Source organism: Ranitomeya imitator, chromosome 4, assembly GCF_032444005.1.
Source record: "Ranitomeya imitator isolate aRanImi1 chromosome 4, aRanImi1.pri, whole genome shotgun sequence".
In the NCBI taxonomy this organism is placed as follows: Eukaryota; Metazoa; Chordata; class Amphibia; order Anura; family Dendrobatidae; genus Ranitomeya; species Ranitomeya imitator.
Genome location: NC_091285.1, coordinates 682258559 through 682279610, shown reverse-complemented (window position 1 = coordinate 682279610; position 21052 = coordinate 682258559). Strand labels below are relative to the sequence as shown.

The following is a 21052-nucleotide window of genomic DNA, read 5'->3' as shown; positions in this document are numbered from 1 at the left end:
ACTACGCTGCATTAGGCCTACAAATTGGGTATGGGGTGTAGAGAGAGGGTGTGTTACACTCCAAGGTGTTCCCCAGGTTGCCTTTCCTGAGCTTCGATCTTCATGCTCTCGTTTAGTAGTTGTCGGAAACTACGCTGCATTAGGCCTACAAATTGGGTATGGGGTGTAGAGAGAGGGTTTGTTACACTCCAAGGTGTTCCCCAGGTTGCCTTTCCTGAGCTTCGATCTTCCGGCTCTCGTTTAGTAGTTGTTGGAAACTACGCTGCATTAGGCCTTCAAATTGGGTATGGGGTGTAGCGAGAGGGTGTGTTACACTCCAAGGTGTTCCCCAGGTTGCCTTTCCTGAGCTTCGATCTTCCGGCTCTCGTTTAGTAGTTCTTGGAAACTACACTGCATTAGACCTTCAAATTGGGTATGGGGTGTAGAGAGAGGGTGTGTTACACTCTAAGGTGTTCCCCAGGTTTCCTTGCCATTGCTTCGGTCTTCCGACTCTCGTTTAGTAGTTGTAGAAAAGTACACTGCATTAGGCCATACAAAATGGGTATGGGGTGGAGAGAGATGGTGTGTTACACTCCAAGGTGTTCCCCAGGTTGCCTTTCCTGAGCTTCTATCTTCAGGCTCTCATTAAATTGTGGTTAAATGGAACAACTGCATTTGGCGTACTAGTTGGTTTGGGGCCTACTATCGGTGTCTGCCACTCCTTGCTGTTCTCCTCCACTGAACAAAGCTGTGCCGCCTGTTTACTACGGTTGCCAATTTTGAACTGCATTTCGACTACTTACTGATTTGGCCCTACTCTCTGTGTCAGCCTCTCATTCCAGTTGTCCTCCACTGCAATGCCCCCTGGTTATTCCTGTGTTACCAATTTTGAACTGCATTTAGCCCACTTTCTTCTTTGGGCCTATATCTGTGTTTCCACTTCATCGTGCCCATTGCCCAGCCAGTGATAGATGAGTCTGCTGGTACATTGACCCATAACGCAACATTCCCCGTGCACGCTACACAACAACATTGTGACCCTGCTGAAAGTCAGGTTGCTCTTCCCGCATACCATACCACCTTACACGGGGACAAAGAGGAAGGTGCAGATGAAAGTGCAGGTTCCTTCATCAGGTGGGGGGAGGAATACTAGTTGGCGACGTCACTGGCACAGGGCCTCTCATAGTACGCAAAAGTGTTGCTGCCGGTGGGAGGCGCCCCCGCCGTGCAAACACACCGCTGTACTTTGAGGGGCCCTGTGCCAGTGCCAATGCCAACGAGTGGGCCCCCCCTGCTTGCTCAGGTTCACAGCACTTGCAAAGTTGAAATACTTACCTCTCCCTGCTCCACTGCCGTGACGTGGTCCAGATTTCCTGGGCCCACTAATTACTTGAACCAGCCCTACCCCCCACAACTTTAGCCAAATGACCCCCAATTTCAAATGCCTTCCAATTATTATAAGGTAAATTACGCTTGACAAGCTTCATTAAGAAGAATGGATGGTTTTGACATTAAAATGGCCACTCTAGGTGTTTTCCTGGCCCCCACTCACTGCCGACTATGCTGCCCCATTGACTTGCATTGGGTTTCGTGTTTCGGTCGATCCCGACTTTACGTCATAATCGGCCGATTTCACTCGACCCGACTTTGGACATAGTCGGGTTTCGCAAAACCCGGCTCGACTCTAAAAAGGTCAAGGTCGCTCAACTCTACTCACCACACATCCAGATAAGTTCCTTAGGGGGTCTACTTTCCAAAATGGTGTCACTTGTGGGGGGTTTCAATGTTTAGGCACATCAGTGGCTCTCCAAACGCAACATGGCGTCCCATCTCAATTCCTGTCAATTTTGCATTGAAAAGTCAAACGGCGCTCATTCCATTCCGAGCTCTCCCATGCGCCCAAACAGTGGTTTACTGCCACATATGGGGTATCAGCGTACTCAGGACAAATTGGACAACAACTTTTGGGGTCCATTTTCTCCTGTTACCCTTGGTAAAATAAAACAAATTGGAGCTGAAGTAAATTTTTTGTGTAAAAAAGTTAAATGTTCATTTTTATTTAAACATTCCAAAAATTCCTATTAAACACCTGAAGGGTTAATAAACTTCTTGAATGTGGTTTTGAGCACCTTGAGGGGTGCAGTTTTTAGAATGGTGTCACACTTGGGCATTTTCTATCATATAGACCCCTCAAAATGACTTCAAATGAGACATGGTCCCTAAAAAAAAATGGTGTTGTAAAAATGAGAAATTGCTGGTCAACTTTTAACCCTTATAACTCCCTAACAAAAAAAAAATTGGTTCCAAAATTATGCTGATGTAAAGGAGACATGTAGGAAATGTTACTTATTAAGTATTTTGTGTGACATATCTCTGTGATTTAATTGCATAAAAATTCAAAGTTTGAAAATTGCGAAATTTTCAAAATTTTCGCCAAATTTCCGTTTTTTTCACAAATAAACGCAGGTACTATCAAAGAAATTTTACCACTACCATGAAGTACAATATGTCATGAGAAAACAATGTCAGAATCACCAGGATCCGTTGAAGCGTTTCGGAGTTATAACCTCATAAAGGGACAGTGGTCAGAATTGTAAAAATTGGCCTGGTCATTGACGTGCAAACCACCCTTGGGGGTAAAGGGGTTAAAGAAGGCTGCGTGTTGATATCACATCAGGGTCGAGAAGCTCTTTCATCTTTTCATAACTTCATAGATGCTTGTGTTAAGATTGAAAACGGAAACTGAGTAATTCCACTGACAATAGAAAAATTCGACTTTGTTGCCACCTGTAGGCAAAGTGTTTAAAAATATGTTTTATTTAAGTTATGTAGATTAACATCTTATCAACAATACTTTGATGAAAAATATCATTTGGGAATTGAGTTCAAAACATAAAAAAATAATCCTTGCCGGGAACAGCTAAAACTTTGTTCATGCCATTGTCATCTTTGAATTTGTAAGAAAAGAGAGTTTATTATTAGATTTTAAATTTTAAACTGGAAATCCCTGAATCAGAATGTCATGATCTTAATTCATCTTTGTTTATATCTTTTCCAAAATGGGAGTAAAAGTTGCAAGTTTCCTGATGGCTTCCAGATATTATCTCGTGCACTTTTCATGAGAAGTATTGGGCATACATGCTTTTCAACTGACCTCGTGGCGCAACGGTAGCGCGTCTGACTCCAGATCAAAAGGTTGCGTGTTCAAATCACGTCGGACTCAAGTAACTCTATCATCTTTTCATAACTTAATCGATGCTTGGGTAAAGATTGAAACAGAAACTGCGTAATCCTACTGACAATAGAATAGCTCAACGTTGTTGTCATGTGTCAGCGCAGTGTTTGAAAAGTGTTTTATTTAAATGATATAGATTAATATCTTATCAACAATACTTTGATGAGAAATATCATTTGGGAATTGAGTTCAAAACATAAAAAAATCCATGCCGGGAACAGCCAATACTTTGTTCATGCCATTGTCTTCTTTGAATTTCTTAGAGAAGAGGGCTTATTACTAGATATTTAATTTTAAACTGGAAATCAATGAATCCGAATGTGATGATTTTAATTCAGCCCTGTATATGTCTTTTCTAAACTGTGATTAAAAGTAGCAAATTTCCAGATGGGGTCCATATATCATCTCATGCACTTTTCATGTGAAGTATTGGAGCAAACATGCTTTTCAACTGACCTTGTGCACAATGGTAGCGCTTCTGACTCCATTAAAGAAGGCTGCGTGTTGATATCACATCAGGGTCGAGAAGCTCTTTCATCTTTTCATAACTTCATCGATGCTTTTGTTAAGATTGAAAACGGAAACTGAGTAATTCAACTGACAATAGAAAAATTCGACTTTGTTGCCACCTGTAGGCAAACTGTTTAAAAATGTGTTTTATTTAAGTTATGTAGATTAACATCTTATCAACAATACTGTGATGAAAAATATCATTTGGGAATTGAGTTCAAAACATTAAAAAAATAATCCTTGCCGGGAACAGCTAACACTTTGTTCATGCCATTGTCATCTTTGAATTTGTAAGAAAAGATTGTGTATTATTAGATTTTAAATTTTAAACTGGAAATCCCTGATTCAGAATGTCATGATCTTAATTCATCCTTGTTTATATCTTTTCCAAAATGGGAGTAAAAGTTGCAAGTTTCCTAATGGCTTCCAGATATTATCTTGTGCACTTTTCATGAGAAGTATTGGGCGTACATGCTTTTCAACTGACCTCGTGGTGCAACGGTAGCGCGTCTGACTCCAAATCAGAAGGTTGCGTGTTTGTATCACGTCGGGGTCAAGTAACTCTATCATCTTTTCATAACTTAATCGATGCTTGGGTAAAGATTGAAACGGAAACTGCGTAATCCTACTGACATTAGAATAGCTCAACGTTGTTGTCATGTGTCAGCGCAGTGTTTGAAAAGTGTTTTATTTAAATGATATAGATTAATATCTTATCAACAATACTTTGATGAGAAATATCATTTGGGAATTGAGTTCAAAACATAAAAAAATCCATGCCGGGAACAGCCAATACTTTGTTTATGCCATTGTCTTCTTTGAATTTCTTAGAGAAGAGGGCTTATTACTAGATATTTAATTTTAAACTGGAAATCAATGAATCCGAATGTGATGATTTTAATTCAGCCCTGTTTATGTCTTTTCTAAACTGTGATTAAAAGTAGCAAATTTTCAGATGGGGTCCATATATTATCTCATGCACTTTTCATGTGAAATATTGGAGCAAACATGCTTTTCAACTGACCTTGTGCACAATGGTAGCGCTTCTGACTCCATTAAAGAAGGCTGCGTGTTGATATCACATCAGGGTCGAGAAGCTCTTTCATCTTTTCATAACTTCATCGATGCTTGTGTTAAGATTGAAAAAGGAAACTGAGTAATTCCACTGACAATAGAAAAATTCGACTTTGTTGCCACCTGTAGGCAAAGTGTTTAAAAATGTGTTTTATTTAAGTTATGTAGATTAACATCTTATCAACAATACTGTAATGAAAAATATCATTTGGGAATTGAGTTCAAAACATAAAAAAAATAATCCTTGCCGGGAACAGCTAACAATTTGTTCATGCCATTGTCATCTTTGAATTTGTAAGAAAAGAGAGTTTATTATTAGATTTTAAATTTTAAACTGGAAATCCCTGAATCAGAATGTCATGATCTTAATTCATCTTTGTTTATATCTTTTCCAAAATGGGAGTAAAAGTTGCAAGTTTCCTGATGGCTTCCAGATATTATCTCGTGAACTTTTCATGAGAAGTATTGGGCATACATGCGTTTAGACTGACCTCGTGGCGCAACGGTAGCGCGTCTGACTCCAAATCAGAAGGTTGCGTGTTCAAATCACGTCGGGGTCAAGTAACTCTATCATCTTTTCATAACTTAATCGATGCTTGGGTAAAGATTGAAACGGAAACTGCGTAATCCTACTGACAATAGAATAGCTCAACGTTGTTGTCATGTGTCAGCGCAGTGTTTGAAAAGTGTTTTATTTAAATGATATAGATTAATATCTTATCAACAATACTTTGATGAGAAATATCATTTGGGAATTGAGTTCAAAACATAAAAAAATCCATGCCGGGAACAGCCAATACTTTGTTCATGCCATTGTCTTCTTTGAATTTCTTAGAGAAGAGGGCTTATTACTAGATATTTAATTTTAAACTGGAAATCAATGAATCCGAATGTGATGATTTTAATTCAGCCCTGTTTATGTCTTTTCTAAACTGTGATTAAAAGTAGCAAATTTCCAGATGGGGTCAATATATTATCTCATGCACTTTTCATGTAAAGTATTGGAGCAAACATGCTTTTCAACTGACCTTGTGCACAATGGTAGCGCTTCTGACTCCATTAAAGAAGGCTGCGTGTTGATATCACATCAGGGTCGAGAAGCTCTTTCATCTTTTCATAACTTCATCGATGCTTGTGTTAAGATTGAAAACGGAAACTGAGTAATTCCACTGACAATAGAAAAATTCGACTTTGTTGCCACCTTTAGGCAAAGTGTTTAAAAATGTGTTTTATTTAAGTTATGTAGATTAACATCTTATCAACAACACTGTGATGAAAAATATCATTTGGGAATTGAGTTCAAAACATAAAAAAAATAATCCTTGCCGGGAACAGCTAACACTTTGTTCATGCCATTGTCATTTTTGAATTTGTAAGAAAAGAGAGTTTATTATTAGATTTTAAATTTTAAACTGGAAATCCCTGAATCAGAATGTCAAGATCTTAATTCATCCTTGTTTATATCTTTTCCAAAATGGGAGTAAAAGTTGCAAGTTTCCTGATGGCTTCCAGATATTATCTCGTGCACTTTTCATGAGAAGTATTGGGCGTACATGCTTTTCAACTGACCTCGTGGCGCAACGGTAGCGCGTCTGACTCCAGATCAGAAGGTTGCGTGTTCAAATCACGTCGGGGTCAAGTAACTCTATCATCTTTTCAGAACTTAATCCATGCTTGGGTAAAGATTGAAACGGAAACTGCGTAATTCTACTGACAATAGAATAGCTCAACGTTGTTGTCATGTGTCAGCGCAGTGTTTGAAAAGTGTTTTATTTAAATGATGTAGATTAATATCTTACCAGCAATACTTTGATGAGAAATATCATTTGGAAATTGAGTTCAAAACATAAAAAAATCCATGCCGGGAACAGCCAATACTTTGTTCATGCCATTGTCTTCTTTGAATTTCTTAGAGAAGAGGGCTTATTACTAGATATTTAATTTTAAACTGGAAATCAATGAATCCGAATGTGATGATTTTAATTCAGCCCTGTTTATGTCTTTTCTAAACTGTGATTAAAAGTAGCAAATTTCCAGATGGGGTCCATATATTATCTCATGCACTTTTCATGTGAAGTATTGGAGCAAACATGCATTTCAACTGACCTTGTGCACAATGGTAGCGCTTCTGACTCCATTAAAGAAGGCTGCGTGTTGATATCACATCAGGCTCGAGAAGCTCTTTCATCTTTTCATAACTTCATCGATGCTTGTGTTAAGATTGAAAACGGAAACTGAATAATTCCACTGACAATAGAAAAATTCTACTTTGTTGCCACCTGTAGGCAAAGTGTTTAAAAATGTGTTTTATTTAAGTTATGTAGATTAACATCTTATCAACAATACTGTGATGAAAAATATCATTTGGGAATTGAGTTCAAAACATAAAAAAAATAATCCTTGCCGGGAACAGCTAACACTTTGTTCATGCCATTGTCATCTTTGAATTTGTAAGAAAAGAGAGTTTATTATTAGATTTTAAATTTTAAACTGGAAATCCCTGATTCAGAATGTCATGATCTTAATTCATCCTTGTTTATATCTTTTCCAAAATGGGAGTAAAAGTTGCAAGTTTCCTGATGGCTTCCAGATATTCTCTTGTGCACTTTTAATGAGAAGTATTGGGTGTACATGCTTTTCAACTGACCTCGTGGCGCAACGGTAGCGCGTCTGACTCCAGATCAGAAGGTTGCGTGTTTAAATCACGTCGGGGTCACTTTTCATAACTTAATCGATGCTTGGGTAAAGATTGAAACGGAAACTGCGTAATCCTACTGACAATAGAATAGCTCAACGTTGTTGTCATGTGGCAGTGCAGTGTTTTATGTAAATGAAATATCTTATCTTATGTAGATGTAAATATCTTATCAACAATACTTTGATGAGAAATATCATTTGGGAATTGAGTTCAAAACATAAAAAAATCCATGCCGGGAACAGCCAATACTTTGTTCATGCCATTGTCTTCTTTGAATTTCTTAGAGAAGAGGGCTTATTACTAGATATTTAATTTTAAAAAGGAAATCAATGAATCCAAATGTGATGATTTTAATTCAGCCCTGTTTATGTCTTTTCTAAACTGTGATTAAAAGAAGCAAATTTCCAGATGGGGTCCATATATTATCTCATGCACTTTTCATGGGAAGTATTGGAGCAAACATGCTTTTCAACTGACCTTGTGCACAATGGTAGCGCTTCTGACTCCATTAAAGAAGGCTGCGTGTTGATATCACATCAGGGTCGAGAAGCTCTTTCATCTTTTCATAACTTCATCGATGCTTGTGTTAAGATTGAAAACAGAAACTGAGTAATTCCACTGACAATAGAAAAATTCGACTTTGTTGCCACCTGTAGGCAAAATGTTTAAAAATGTGTTTTATTTAAGTTATGTAGATTAATATCTTATCAACAATACTTTGATGAAAAATATCATTTGGGAATTGAGTTCAAAACATAAAAAAATAATCCTTGCCGGGAACAGCTAACACTTTGTTCATGCCATTGTCATCTTTGAATTTGTAAGAAAAGAGAGTTTATTATTAGATTTTAAATTTTAAACTGGAAATCCCTGAATCAGAATGTCATGATCTTAATTCATGTTTGTTTATATATTTTCCAAAAGTAACTCTAACATCTTTTCATAACTTAATCGATGCTTGGGTAAAGATTGAAACGGAAACTGCGTAATCCTACTGATAATAGAATAGCTCAACGTTGTTGTCATGTGTCAGCGCAGTGTTTGAAAAGTGTTTTATTTAAATGATATAGATTAATATCTTATCAACAATTCTTTGATGAGAAATATCATTTGGGAATTGAGTTCAAAACATAAAAAAATCCATGCCGGGAACAGCCAATACTTTGTTCATGCCATTGTCTTCTTTGAATTTCTTAGAGAAGAGGGCTTATTACTAGATATTTAATTTTAAACTGGAAATCAATGAATCCGAATGTGATGATTTTAATTCAGCCCTGTTTATGTCTTTTCTAAACTGTGATTAAAAGTAGCAAATTTCCAGATGGGGTCCATATATTATCTCATGCACTTTTCATGTGAAGTATTGGAGCAAACATGCTTTTCAACTGACCTTGTGCACAATGGTAGCGCTTCTGACTCCATTAAAGAAGGCTGCGTGTTGATATCACATCAGGGTCGAGAAGCTCTTTCATCTTTTCATAACTTCATCGATGCTTGTGTTAAGATTGAAAACGGAAACTGAGTAATTCAACTGACAATAGAAAAATTCGACTTTGTCGCCACCTGTAGGCAAAGTGTTTAAAAATGTGTTTTATTTAAGTTATGTAGATTAACATCTTATCAACAATACCGTGATGAAAAATATCATTTGGGAATTAAGTTCAAAACATAAAAAAATAATCCTTGCCGGGAACAGCTAACACTTTGTTCATGCCTTTGTCATCTTTGAATTTGTAAGGAAAGAGAGTTTATTATTAGATTTTAAATTTTAAACTGGAAATCCCTGAATCAGAATGTCATGATCTTAATTCATCCTTGTTTATATCTTTTCCAAAATGGGAGTAAAAGTTGCAAGTTTCCTGATGGCTTCCAGATATTATCTTGTGCACTTTTCATGAGAAGTATTGGGCGTACATGCTTTTCAACTGACCTCGTGGCGCAACGGTAGCGCGTCTGACTCCAGATCAGAAGGTTGCGTGTTCAAATCACGTCGGGGTCAAGTAACTCTATCATCTTTTCATAACTTAATCGATGCTTGGGTAAAGATTGAAACGGAAACTGCGTAATCCTACTGACAATAGAATAGCTCAACGTTGTTGTCATGTGTCAGCGCAGTGTTTGAAAAGTGTTTTATTTAAATGATATAGATTAATATCTTATCAACAATACTTTGATGAGAAATATCATTTGGGAATTGAGTTCAAAACATAAAAAAATCCATGCCGGGAACAGCCAATACTTTGTTCATGCCATTGTCTTCTTTGAATTTCTTAGAGAAGAGGGCTTATTACTAGATATTTAATTTTAAACTGGAAATCAATGAATCCGAATGTTATGATTTTAATTCAGCCCTGTTTATGTCTTTTCTAAACTGTGATTAAAAGTAGCAAATTTCCAGATGGGGTCCATATATTATCTCATGCACTTTTCATGTGAAGTATTGGAGCAAACATGCTTTTCAACTGACCTTGTGCACAATGGTAGCGCTTCTGACTCCATTAAAGAAGGCTGCGTGTTGATATCACATCAGGGTCAAGAAGCTCTTTCATCTTTTCATAACTTCATCGATGCTTGTGTTAAGATTGAAAACGGAAACTGAGTAATTCCACTGACAATAGAAAAATTCGACTTTGTTGCCACCTGTAGGCAAAGTGTTTAAAAATGTGTTTTATTTAAGTTATGTAGATTAACATCTTATCAACAATACTGTGATGAAAAATATCATTTGGGAATTGAGTTCAAAACATAAAAAAAATAATCCTTGCCGGGAACAGCTAACACTTTGTTCATGCCATTGTCATCTTTGAATTTGTAAGAAAAGAGAGATTTTATTATTAGATTTTAAATTTTAAACTGGAAATCCCTGATTCAGCATGTCATGATCTTAATTCATCCTTGTTTATATCTTTTCCAAAATGGGAGTAAAAGTTGCAAGTTTCCTGATGGCTTCCAGATATTATCTTGTGCACTTTTCATGAGAAGTATTGGGTGTACATGCTTTTCAACTGACCTCGTGGCGCAACGGTAGCGCGTCTGACTCCAGATCAGAAGGTTGCGTGTTCAAATCACGTCGGGGTCACTTTTCATAACTTAATCGATGCTTGGGTAAAGATTGAAACGGAAACTGCGTAATCCTACTGACAATAGAATAGCTCAACGTTGTTGTCATGTGGCAGTGCAGTGTTTTATGTAAATGAAATATCTTATCTTATGTAGATGTAAATATCTTATCAACAATACTTTGATGAGAAATATCATTTGGGAATTGAGTTCAAAACATAAAAAAAACCATGCCGGGAACAGCCAATACTTTGTTCATGCCATTGTCTTCTTTGAATTTCTTAGAGAAGAGGGCTTATTACTAGATATTTAATTTTAAACTGGAAATCAATGAATCCAAATGTGATGATTTTAATTCAGCCCTGTTTATGTCTTTTCTAAACTGTGATTAAAAGAAGCAAATTTCCAGATGGGGTCCATATATTATCTCATGCACTTTTCATGGGAAGTATTGGAGCAAACATGCTTTTCAACTGACCTTGTGCACAATGGTAGTGCTTCTGACTCCATTAAAGAAGGCTGCGTGTTGATATCACATCAGGGTCGAGAAGCTCTTTCATCTTTTCATAACTTCATCGATGCTTGTGTTAAGATTGAAAACAGAAACTGAGTAATTCCACTGACAATAGAAAAATTCGACTTTGTTGCCACCTGTAGGCAAAATGTTTAAAAATGTGTTTTATTTAAGTTATGTAGATTAACATCTTATCAACAATACTTTGATGAAAAATATCATTTGGGAATTGAGTTCAAAACATAAAAAAATAATCCTTGCCGGGAACAGCTAACACTTTGTTCATGCCATTGTCATCTTTGAATTTGTAAGAAAAGAGAGTTTATTATTAGATTTTAAATTTTAAACTGGAAATCCCTGAATCAGAATGTCATGATCTTAATTCATGTTTGTTTATATCTTTTCCAAAAGTAACTCTAACATCTTTTCATAACTTAATCGATGCTTGGGTAAAGATTGAAACGGAAACTGCGTAATCCTACTGATAATAGAATAGCTCAACGTTGTTGTCATGTGTCAGCGCAGTGTTTGAAAAGTGTTTTAATTAAATGATATAGATTAATATCTTATCAACAATACTTTGATGAGAAATATCATTTGGGAATTGAGTTCAAAACATAAAAAAATCCATGCTGGGAACAGCCAATACTTTGTTCATGCCATTGTCTTCTTTGAATTTCTTAGAGAAGCGGGCTTATTACTAGATACTTAATTTTAAACTGGAAATCAATGAATCCGAATGTTATGATTTTAATTCAGCCCTGTTTATGTCTTTTCTAAACTGTGATTAAAAGTAGCAAATTTCCAGATGGGGTCCATATATTATCTCATGCACTTTTCATGTGAAGTATTGGAGCAAACATGCTTTTCAACTGACCTTGTGCACAATGGTAGCGCTTCTGACTCCATTAAAGAAGGCTGCGTGTTGATATCACATCAGGGTCGAGAAGCTCTTTCATCTTTTCATAACTTCATCGATGCTTGTGTTAAGATTGAAAACGGAAACTGAGTAATTCAACTGACAATAGAAAAATTCGACTTTGTCGCCACCTGTAGGCAAAGTGTTTAAAAATGTGTTTTATTTAAGTTATGTAGATTAACATCTTATCAACAATACCGTGATGAAAAATATCATTTGGGAATTGAGTTCAAAACATAAAAAAAATAATCCTTGTCGGGAACAGCTAACACTTTGTTCATGCCATTGTCATCTTTGAATTTGTAAGAAAAGAGAGTTTATTATTAGATTTTAAATTTTAAACTGGAAATCCCTGATTCAGAATGTCATGATCTTAATTCATCCTTGTTTATATCTTTTCCAAAATGGGAGTAAAAGTTGCAAGTTTCCTGATGGCTTCCAGATATTATCTTGTGCACTTTTCATGAGAAGTATTGGGCGTACATGCTTTTCAACTGACCTCGTGGCGCAACGGTAGCGCGTCGGACTACAGATCAGAAGGTTGCGTGTTCAAATCACGTCGGGGTCAAGTAACTCTATCATCTTTTCATAACTTAATCGATGCTTGGGTAAAGATTGAAACGGAAACTGCGTAATCCTACTGACAATAGAATAGCTCAACGTTGTTGTCATGTGTCAGCGCAGTGTTTGAAAAGTGTTTTATTTAAATGATATAGATTAATATCTTATCAACAATACTTTGATGAGAAATATCATTTGGGAATTGAGTTCAAAACATAAAAAAATCCATGCCGGGAACAGGCAATTCTTTGTTCATGCCATGGTCTTCTTTGAATTTCTTAGAGAAGAGAGCTTATTACTAGATATTTAATTTTGAACTGGAAATCAATGAATCCGAATGTGATGATTTTAATTCAGCCCTGTTTATGTCTTTTCTAAACTGTGATTAAAAGTAGCAAATTTCCAGATTGGGTCCATATATTATCTCATGCACTTTTCATGTGAAGTATTGGAGCAAACATGCTTTTCAACTGACCTTGTGCACAATAGTAGCGCTTCTGACTCCATTAAAGAAGGCTGCGTGTTGATATCACATCAGGGTCGAGAAGCTCTTTCATCTTTTCATAACTTCATCGATGCTTGTGTTAAGATTGAAAACGGAAACTGAGTAATTCTCCTGACAATAGAAAAATTCGACTTTGTTGCCACCTGTAGGCAAAGTGTTTAAAAATGTGTTTTATTTAAGTTATGTAGAGTAACATCTTATCAACAATACTGTGATGAAAAATATCATTTGGGAATTGAGTTCAAAACATTAAAAAAATAATCCTTGCCGGGAACAGCTAACACTTTGTTCATGCCATTGTCATCTTTGAATTTGTAAGAAAAGAGAGTTTATTATTAGATTTTAAATTTTAAACTGGAAATCCCTGATTCAGAATGTCATGATCTTAATTCATCCTTGTTTATATCTTTTCCAAAATGGGAGTAAAAGTTGCAAGTTTCCTGATGGCTTCCAAATATTATCTCGTGCACTTTTCATGAGAAGTATTGGGCCTACATGCTTTTCAACTGACCTCGTGGTGCAACGGTAGCGCGTCTGACTCCAGATCAGAAGGTTGCGTGTTCAAATCACGTCAGGTCAAGTAACTCTATCATCTTTTCATAACTTAATCGATGCTTGGGTAAAGATTGAGACGGAAACTGCGTAATCCTACTGACAATAGAATAGCTCAACGTTGTTGTCATGTGTCAGCGCGGTGTTTGAAAAGTGTTTTATTTAAATGATATAGATTAATATCTTATCAACAATACTTTGATGAGAAATATCATTTGGGAATTTAGTTAAAAACATAAAAAAATCCATGCCGGGAACAGCCAATACTTTGTTCATGCCATTGTCTTCTTTGAATTTCTTAGAGAAGAGGGCTTATTACTAGATATTTAATTTTAAACTGGAAATCAATGAATCCGAATGTGATGATTTTAATTCAGCCCTGTTTATGTCTTTTCTAAACTGTGATTAAAAGTAGCAAATTTCCAGATGGGGTCCATATATTATCTCATGCACTTTTCATGTGAAGTATTGGAGCAAACATGCTTTTCAACTGACCTTGTGCACAATGGTAGCGCTTCTGACTCCATTAAAGAAGGCTGCGTGTTGATATCACATCAGGGTCGAGAAGCTCTTTCATCTTTTCATAACTTCATCGATGCTTGTGTTAAGATTGAAAACGGAAACTGAGTAATTCAACTGACAATAGAAAAATTCGACTTTGTTGCCACCTGTAGGCAAAGTGTTTAAAAATGTGTTTTATTTAAGTTATGTAGATTAACATCTTATCAACAATACTGTGATGAAAAATATCATTTGGGAATTAAGTTCAAAACATAAAAAAAATAATCCTTGCCGGGAACAGCTAACACTTTGTTCATGCCATTGTCATCTTTGAATTTGTAAGAAAAGAGAGTTTATTATTAGATTTTAAATTTTAAACTGGAAATCCCTGATTCAGAATGTCATGATCTTAATTCATCCTTGTTTATATCTTTTCCAAAATGGGAGTAAAAGTTGCAAGTTTCCTGATGGCTTCCAGATATTATCTCGTGCACTTTTCATGAGAAGTATTGGGCATACATGCTTTTCAACTGACCTTGTGGCGCATTGGTAGCGCATCTGACTCCATATCAGAAGGTTGCGTGTTCAAATCACGTCGGTCTCAAGTAACTCTATCATATTTTCATAACTTAATCGATGCTTGGGTAAAGATTCAAACGGAAACTGCGTAATCCTACTGACAATAGAATAGCTCAACGTTGTTGTCATGTGGCAGTGCAGTGTTTGAAAACTGTTTTATATAAATGATATAGATTAATATCTTATCAACAATACTTTGATGAGAAATATCATTTGGGAATTGAGTTCAAAACATTAAAAAAATCCATGCCGGGAACAGCCAATACTTTGTTCATGCCATTGTCTTCTTTGAATTTCTTAGAGAAGAGGGCTTGTTACTAGATATTTAATTTTAAACTGGAAATCAATGAATCCGAATGTGATGATTTTAATTCAGCCCTGTTTATGTCTTTTCTAAACAGTGATTAAAAGTAGCAAATTTCCAGATGGGGTCCATATATTATCTCATGCAGTTTTCATGTGAAGTATTGGAGCAAACATGCTTTTCAACTGACCTTGTGCACAATGGTAGCGCTTCTGACTCCATTAAAGAAGGCTGCGTGTTGATATCACATCAGGGTCGAGAAGCTCTTTCATATTTTCATAACTTCATCGATGCTTGTGTTTTTTCCCCAAGGGTAACAGGATAAATTGGACCCCAAAAGTTGTTGTGCAATTTGTCCTGAGTACGCCGATACTTCATATATGGGGATAAACCACTGAGCGCATGGCAGAGCTCGGAAGGGAAGGAGCGCCATTTGACTTTTCAATGCAAAATTGGCTGGAATTGAGATCGGAACCCATGTCGCATTTGGAGAGCCCCTTACGTGCCTTAACAGTGGAAACCCCCCACAAGTGACCCCATTTTGGAAAGAAGACCCCCTAAGGAACGTATCTAGATGTGTGGTGAGCACTTTTAACCCCCAATTGTTTCACTAAAGTTTAGAATGTAGCGGTGTGAAAATTAAAAAATCATTTTTTCTTTCCACAAAATGATGTTTTAGCCCGCAATTTTTTTTTTCGCCAAGGGTAACAAGAGAAATTGGACCACAAAAGTTATTGTCCAATTTGTCCTGAGTACGCTGATACCCCATATGTTGGGGGGAACCACTGTTTGAGTGCATTGCAGAGCTCGGAAGGGAAGGAGCGCCGTTTGAAATGCAGACTTAGATGGATTGGTCTGCAGGTGTCATGTTGCATTTGCAGAGCCCCTGATGTACCTAAACAGTAGAAACCCCCCACAAGTGACCCCATATTGGAAACTAGACCCCCCAAGGAACTTATCTAGATGTGTTGTGAGAGCTTTGAACCAACAAGTGTTTCACTACAGTTTATAACGCAGAGCCGTGAAAATAAAAAATATTTTTTTTCCACGAAAATGATATTTTAGCCCCCACGTTTTTATTTTCCCAAGGGTAACAGGACAAATTAGACCCCAAAAGTTGTTGTCAAACTTATCCTGAGAACGCTGATACCCCATATGTTGGGGGGAACCACTGTTTGGGTGCACGGCAGAGCTCGGAAGGGAAGGAGCGCCGTTTAAAATGCAGACTTAGATAGATTGGTCTGCAGACATCATGTTGATTTGCAGAGCCCCTGATGTACCTAAACAGTAGAAACCCCCCACAAGTGACCCCATATTGGAAACTAGACCCCCCAAGGAACTTATCTAGATGTGTTGTGAGAGCTTTGAACCAACAAGTGTTTCACTACAGTTTATAACGCAGAGCCGTGAAAATAAAAAATATTTTTTTTCCACGAAAATGATATTTTAGCCCCCACGTTTTTATTTTCCCAAGGGTAACAGGACAAATTAGAACCCAAAAGTTGTTGTCCAACTTGTCCTGAGAACGCTGATACCCCATATGTTGGGCGCACAGGAGAACTCGGAAGGGAAGGAGCAGTGTTTTAGTTTTTCAAAGCAGAATTGGCTGGAATTGAGATCGGACGCCATGTCGCGTTTGGAGAGCCCCTGATGTGCCTAAACAGTGGAAACCCCCCAATTCTAACTGAAACCCTAATCCAAACACACTCCTAACCCTAATCCCAATGGTAACCCTAACCCTAGCCCCAACCCCAACCCCAACCCTAACCCTAGCCCTAACCCTAGTCCTAACCCTAGCCCTAACCCTAATGGGAAAATGGAAATAAATACATTTTTTTTACATTTTATTATTTTTCCCTAACTAAGGGGGTGATGAAGGGGGGTTTGATTTACTTTTATAGCATTTTTTTGGTGGATTTTTAGGGTTGGCAGCTGTCACACACTAAAAGACGCTTTTTATTGCAAAAAATAGTTTTTGCATCACCACATTTTGAGAGCTATAAATTATCCATTTAATTTAATTCAGCTCCAATTTGTTTTATTTTACCCAGGGTAACAGGAGAAAATGGACCCCAAAACATTATTGTACAATTTGTCCTGAGTACGCTGAAACCCCATATGTGGGGGTAAACCACTGTTTGGGCGCATGGCACAGCTCGGAAGCGACGGAGCGCCGTTTGACTTTTCAATGCAAAATTGACTGGAATTGAGATGGGACGCCATGTTTCGTTTGGAGAGCCCCTGATGTGCCTAAACATTGAAACCCCCACAACTGACACCATTTTGGAAAGTAGACCCCCTAAGGAACTTATCTAGAGGTGTGGTGAGCACTTTGACCCACCCAGTGCTTCACAGAAGTTTATAATGCAGAACCGTAAAAATAAAAAATCATATTTTTTCACACAAATTATCTTTTCGCCCCCAATTTTTTATTTTTCCAAGGGTAAGAGAAGATATTGGTCCCCAAAAGTTGTTGTACAATTTATCCTGAGTACGCTGATACCCCATATGTGGGGGTAAACCACTGTTTGGGTGCATGGGAGAGCTCGGAAGGGAAGGAGCGCCGTTTGACTTTTCAATGCAAAATTGACAGAAATTGAGATGAGACGCCATGTTGCATTTGCAGAGCCCCTAATGTACCTAAATAGTAGAAACCCCTCACAAGTGACACCATTTTGGAAAGTAGACCCCCTAAGGAACTTATCTAGATGTGTGGTGAGCGCTTTGGCCCACCAAGGGCTTCACAGAAGTTTATAATGGAGAGCCGTAAAAATAAAACAAAAATTTTTTCCCACAAAAATTATTTTTAGCCCCCAGTTTTGTATTTTCCCGAAGGTAACAGGAGAAATTGGACCCCAAAATTTGTTTTCCAATTTGTCCTGAGTGCGCTGATTCCCCATATGTTGGGGGGAACCACCGTTTGGGCGCATGGGAGGGCTCGGAAGGGAAGGAGTGCCATTTGGAATGCAGACTTAGATGGAATGGTCTGCAGGCGTCACATTGCGTTTGCAGAAACCCTAATGTACCTAAACAGTAGAAACCCCCCACAAGTGACCCCATATTGGAAACTAGACCCCCCAGGGAACTTATCTAGATGTGTTGTGAGAACTTTGAACCCCCAAGTGTTTCACTACAGTTTATAACGCAGAGCCGTAAAAATAAAAAATCTTTTTTTTCCCACAAAAAGTATTTTTTGGCCCCCAGTATTGTATTTTCCCAAGGGTAACAGGAGAAATTGGACCCCAACAGTTGTCCTATTTGTCCTGAGTACGCTGATACCCCATATGTTGGGGTAAACCCCTGTTTGGGCACACGGGCGAGCTCGGAAGGGAAGAAGCACTGTTTTACTTTTTCAACGCAGAATTGGCTGGAATTGAGATCGGACGCCATGTCGCTTTTGGAGAGCCCCTGTTGTGCCTAAACAGTGGAAACCCCTCAATTATAACTGAAACCCTAATCCAAACACTCCCCTAACCCTAATTCCAACAGTAACCCTAACCACACCTCTAACCCTGACACACCCCTAACCCTAATCCCAACCCTATTCCCAACTGTAAATGTAATCTAAACCCTAACTGTAACTTTAGCCCCAACCCAAACTGTAGCTCTAGCCCTAACCCTAGCCCTAACCCTTGCCCTAACCCTAGCCCTAACCCTAGCCCTAACCCTAACCCTAGCCCTAACCCTAGCCCTAACCCTGGCCCTAACCCTAACCCTAGCCCTAACCCTAACCCTAGCCCTAACCCTAGCCCTAACCCTAGCCCTAACCCTAGCCCTAATGGGAAAATGGAAATACATTTTTTTAATTTTTCCCTAACTAAGGGGGTGATGAAGGGGGGTTTGATTTACTTTTATAGTGGGTTTTTTAGCTGATTTTTATCATTGGCAGCCATCACACACTGAAAGACGCTTTTTATTGCAAAAAATATTTTTTGCGTTACCACATTTTGAGAGCTATAATTTTTCCATATTTTGGTCCACAGAGTCATATGAGATCTTGTTTTTTGCGGGACGAGTTGACGTTTTTATTGGTAACATTTTCGGGCACGTGACATTTTTTGATCGCTTTTTATTCCGATTTTTGTGAGACAGAATGACCAAATACCAGCTATTCATGAATTTCTTTTGGGGGACGCGTTTATACCGTTTCGCGTTTGGTAAAATTGATAAAGCAGTTTTATTCTTCGCGTCAGTACGATTACAGTGACACCTCATTTATATCATTTTTTTATGTTTTGGCGCTTTTATACGATAAAAACTATTTTATAGAAAAAATAATTATTTTGGCATCGCTTTATTCTCAGGACTATAACTTTTTTATTTTTTTGCTGATGATGCTGTATGGTGCCTCGTTTTTTGCGAGACAAGATGACGCTTTCAGCGGTACCATGGTTATTTATATCTGTCCTTTTGATCGCGTGTTATTCCACTTTTTGTTTGCCGGGAACAGCCAATACTTTGTTCATGCCATTGTCTTCTTTGAATTTCTTAGAGAAGAGGGCTTATTACTAGATATTTAATTTTAAACTGGAAATCAATGAATCCGAATGTGATGATTTTAATTCAGCCCTGTTTATGTCTTTTCTAAACTGTGATTAAAAGTAGCAAATTTCCAGATGGGGTCCATATATTATCTCATGCACTTTTCATGCGAAGTATTGGAGCAAACATGCTTTTCAACTGACCTTGTGCACAATGGTAGCGCTTCTGACTCCATTAAAGAAGTCTGCGTGTTGATATCACATCAGGGTCGAGAAGCTCTTTCATCTTTTCATAACTTCATCGATGCTTGTGTTAAGATTGAAAACGGAAACTGAGTAATTCCACTGACAATAGGAAAATTCGACTTTGTTGCCACCTGTAGGCAAAATGCTTAAAAATGTGTTTTATTTAAGTTATGTAGATTAACATCTTATCAACAATATTGTGATGAAAAATATCATTTGGGAATTGAGTTCAAAACATAAAAAAAAAATCCTTGCCGGGAACAGCTAACACTTTGTTCATGCCATTGTCATCTTTGAATTTGTAAGAAAAGAGAGTTTATTATTAGATTTTAAATTTTAAACTGGAAATCCCTGAATCAGAATATCATGATCTTAATTCATCCTTGTTTATATCTTTGCCAAAATGGGAGTAAAAGTTGTAAGTTTCCTGATGGCTTCCAGATATTATCTCGTGCACTTTTCATGAGAAGTATTGGGCGTACATGCTTTTCAACTGACCTCGTGGTGCAACGGTAGCGCGTCTGACTCCAGATCAGAAGGTTGTGTGTTCAAATCACGTCAGGGTCAAGTAACTATCATCTTTTCATAACTTAATCGATGCTTGGGTAAAGATTGAAACGGAAACTGCGTAATCCTACTGACAATAGAATAGCTCAACGTTGTTGTCATGTGTCAGCGCAGTGTTTGAAAAGTGTTTTATTTAAATGATATAGATTAATATCTTATCAACAATACTTTGATGAGAAATATCATTTGGGAATTGAGTTCAAAACATAAAAAAATCCATGCCGGGAACAGCCAATACTTTGTTCATGCCATTGTCTTCTTTGAATTTCTTAGAGAAGAGGGCTTATTACTAGATATTTAATTTTAAACTTGAAATCAATGAATCCGAATGTGATGATTTTAATTCAGCCCTGTTTATGTCTTTTCTAAACTGTGATTAAAAGTAGCAAATTTCCAGATGGGGTCCATATATTATCTCATGCACTTTTCATGTGAAGTATTGGAGCAAACATGCTTTTCAACTGACCTTGTGCACAATGGTAGTGCTTCTGACTCCATTAAAGAAGGCTGCGTGTTGATATCACATCAGGGTCGAGAAGCTCTTTCATCTTTTCATAACTTCATCGATGCTTGTGTTAAGATTGAAAACGGAAACTGAGAAATTTCACTGACAAAAGAAAAATTCGACTTTGTTGCCACCTGTAGGCAAAGTGTTTAAAAATGTGTTTTATTTAAGTTATGTAGATTAATATCTTATCAACAATACTTTGATGCAAAATATCATTTGGGAATTGAGCTCAAAACATAAAAAAAATAATCCTTGCCGG

The 21052-nt window shown here is 37.4% G+C and overlaps 9 non-coding genes across 9 annotated transcripts; all 9 read left to right on the top strand.

Annotated features, from left to right (window-relative positions):
- Nucleotides 1–4208: 4208 nt before the first annotated feature.
- TRNAW-CCA (transfer RNA tryptophan (anticodon CCA)) lies at nt 4209–4280 on the top strand. Its single transcript has one exon. It is a non-coding gene; the product is annotated as a tRNA-Trp (tRNA).
- Nucleotides 4281–5286: 1006 nt separating this feature from the next.
- Nucleotides 5287–5358, top strand: TRNAW-CCA (transfer RNA tryptophan (anticodon CCA)). Its single transcript has one exon. It is a non-coding gene; the product is annotated as a tRNA-Trp (tRNA).
- Nucleotides 5359–6364: 1006 nt separating this feature from the next.
- TRNAW-CCA (transfer RNA tryptophan (anticodon CCA)) lies at nt 6365–6436 on the top strand. Its single transcript has one exon. It is a non-coding gene; the product is annotated as a tRNA-Trp (tRNA).
- A 1006-nt stretch (nt 6437–7442) lies between these two features.
- Nucleotides 7443–7514, top strand: TRNAW-CCA (transfer RNA tryptophan (anticodon CCA)). The gene has a single exon. It is a non-coding gene; the product is annotated as a tRNA-Trp (tRNA).
- Nucleotides 7515–9423: 1909 nt separating this feature from the next.
- On the top strand, nt 9424–9495 carry TRNAW-CCA (transfer RNA tryptophan (anticodon CCA)). The gene has a single exon. It is a non-coding gene; the product is annotated as a tRNA-Trp (tRNA).
- Nucleotides 9496–10503: 1008 nt separating this feature from the next.
- Nucleotides 10504–10575, top strand: TRNAW-CCA (transfer RNA tryptophan (anticodon CCA)). Its single transcript has one exon. It is a non-coding gene; the product is annotated as a tRNA-Trp (tRNA).
- A 1910-nt stretch (nt 10576–12485) lies between these two features.
- TRNAC-ACA (transfer RNA cysteine (anticodon ACA)) lies at nt 12486–12557 on the top strand. The gene has a single exon. It is a non-coding gene; the product is annotated as a tRNA-Cys (tRNA).
- A 1005-nt stretch (nt 12558–13562) lies between these two features.
- On the top strand, nt 13563–13635 carry TRNAW-CCA (transfer RNA tryptophan (anticodon CCA)). The gene has a single exon. It is a non-coding gene; the product is annotated as a tRNA-Trp (tRNA).
- A 6578-nt stretch (nt 13636–20213) lies between these two features.
- On the top strand, nt 20214–20285 carry TRNAW-CCA (transfer RNA tryptophan (anticodon CCA)). The gene has a single exon. It is a non-coding gene; the product is annotated as a tRNA-Trp (tRNA).
- Nucleotides 20286–21052: the final 767 nt, after the last annotated feature.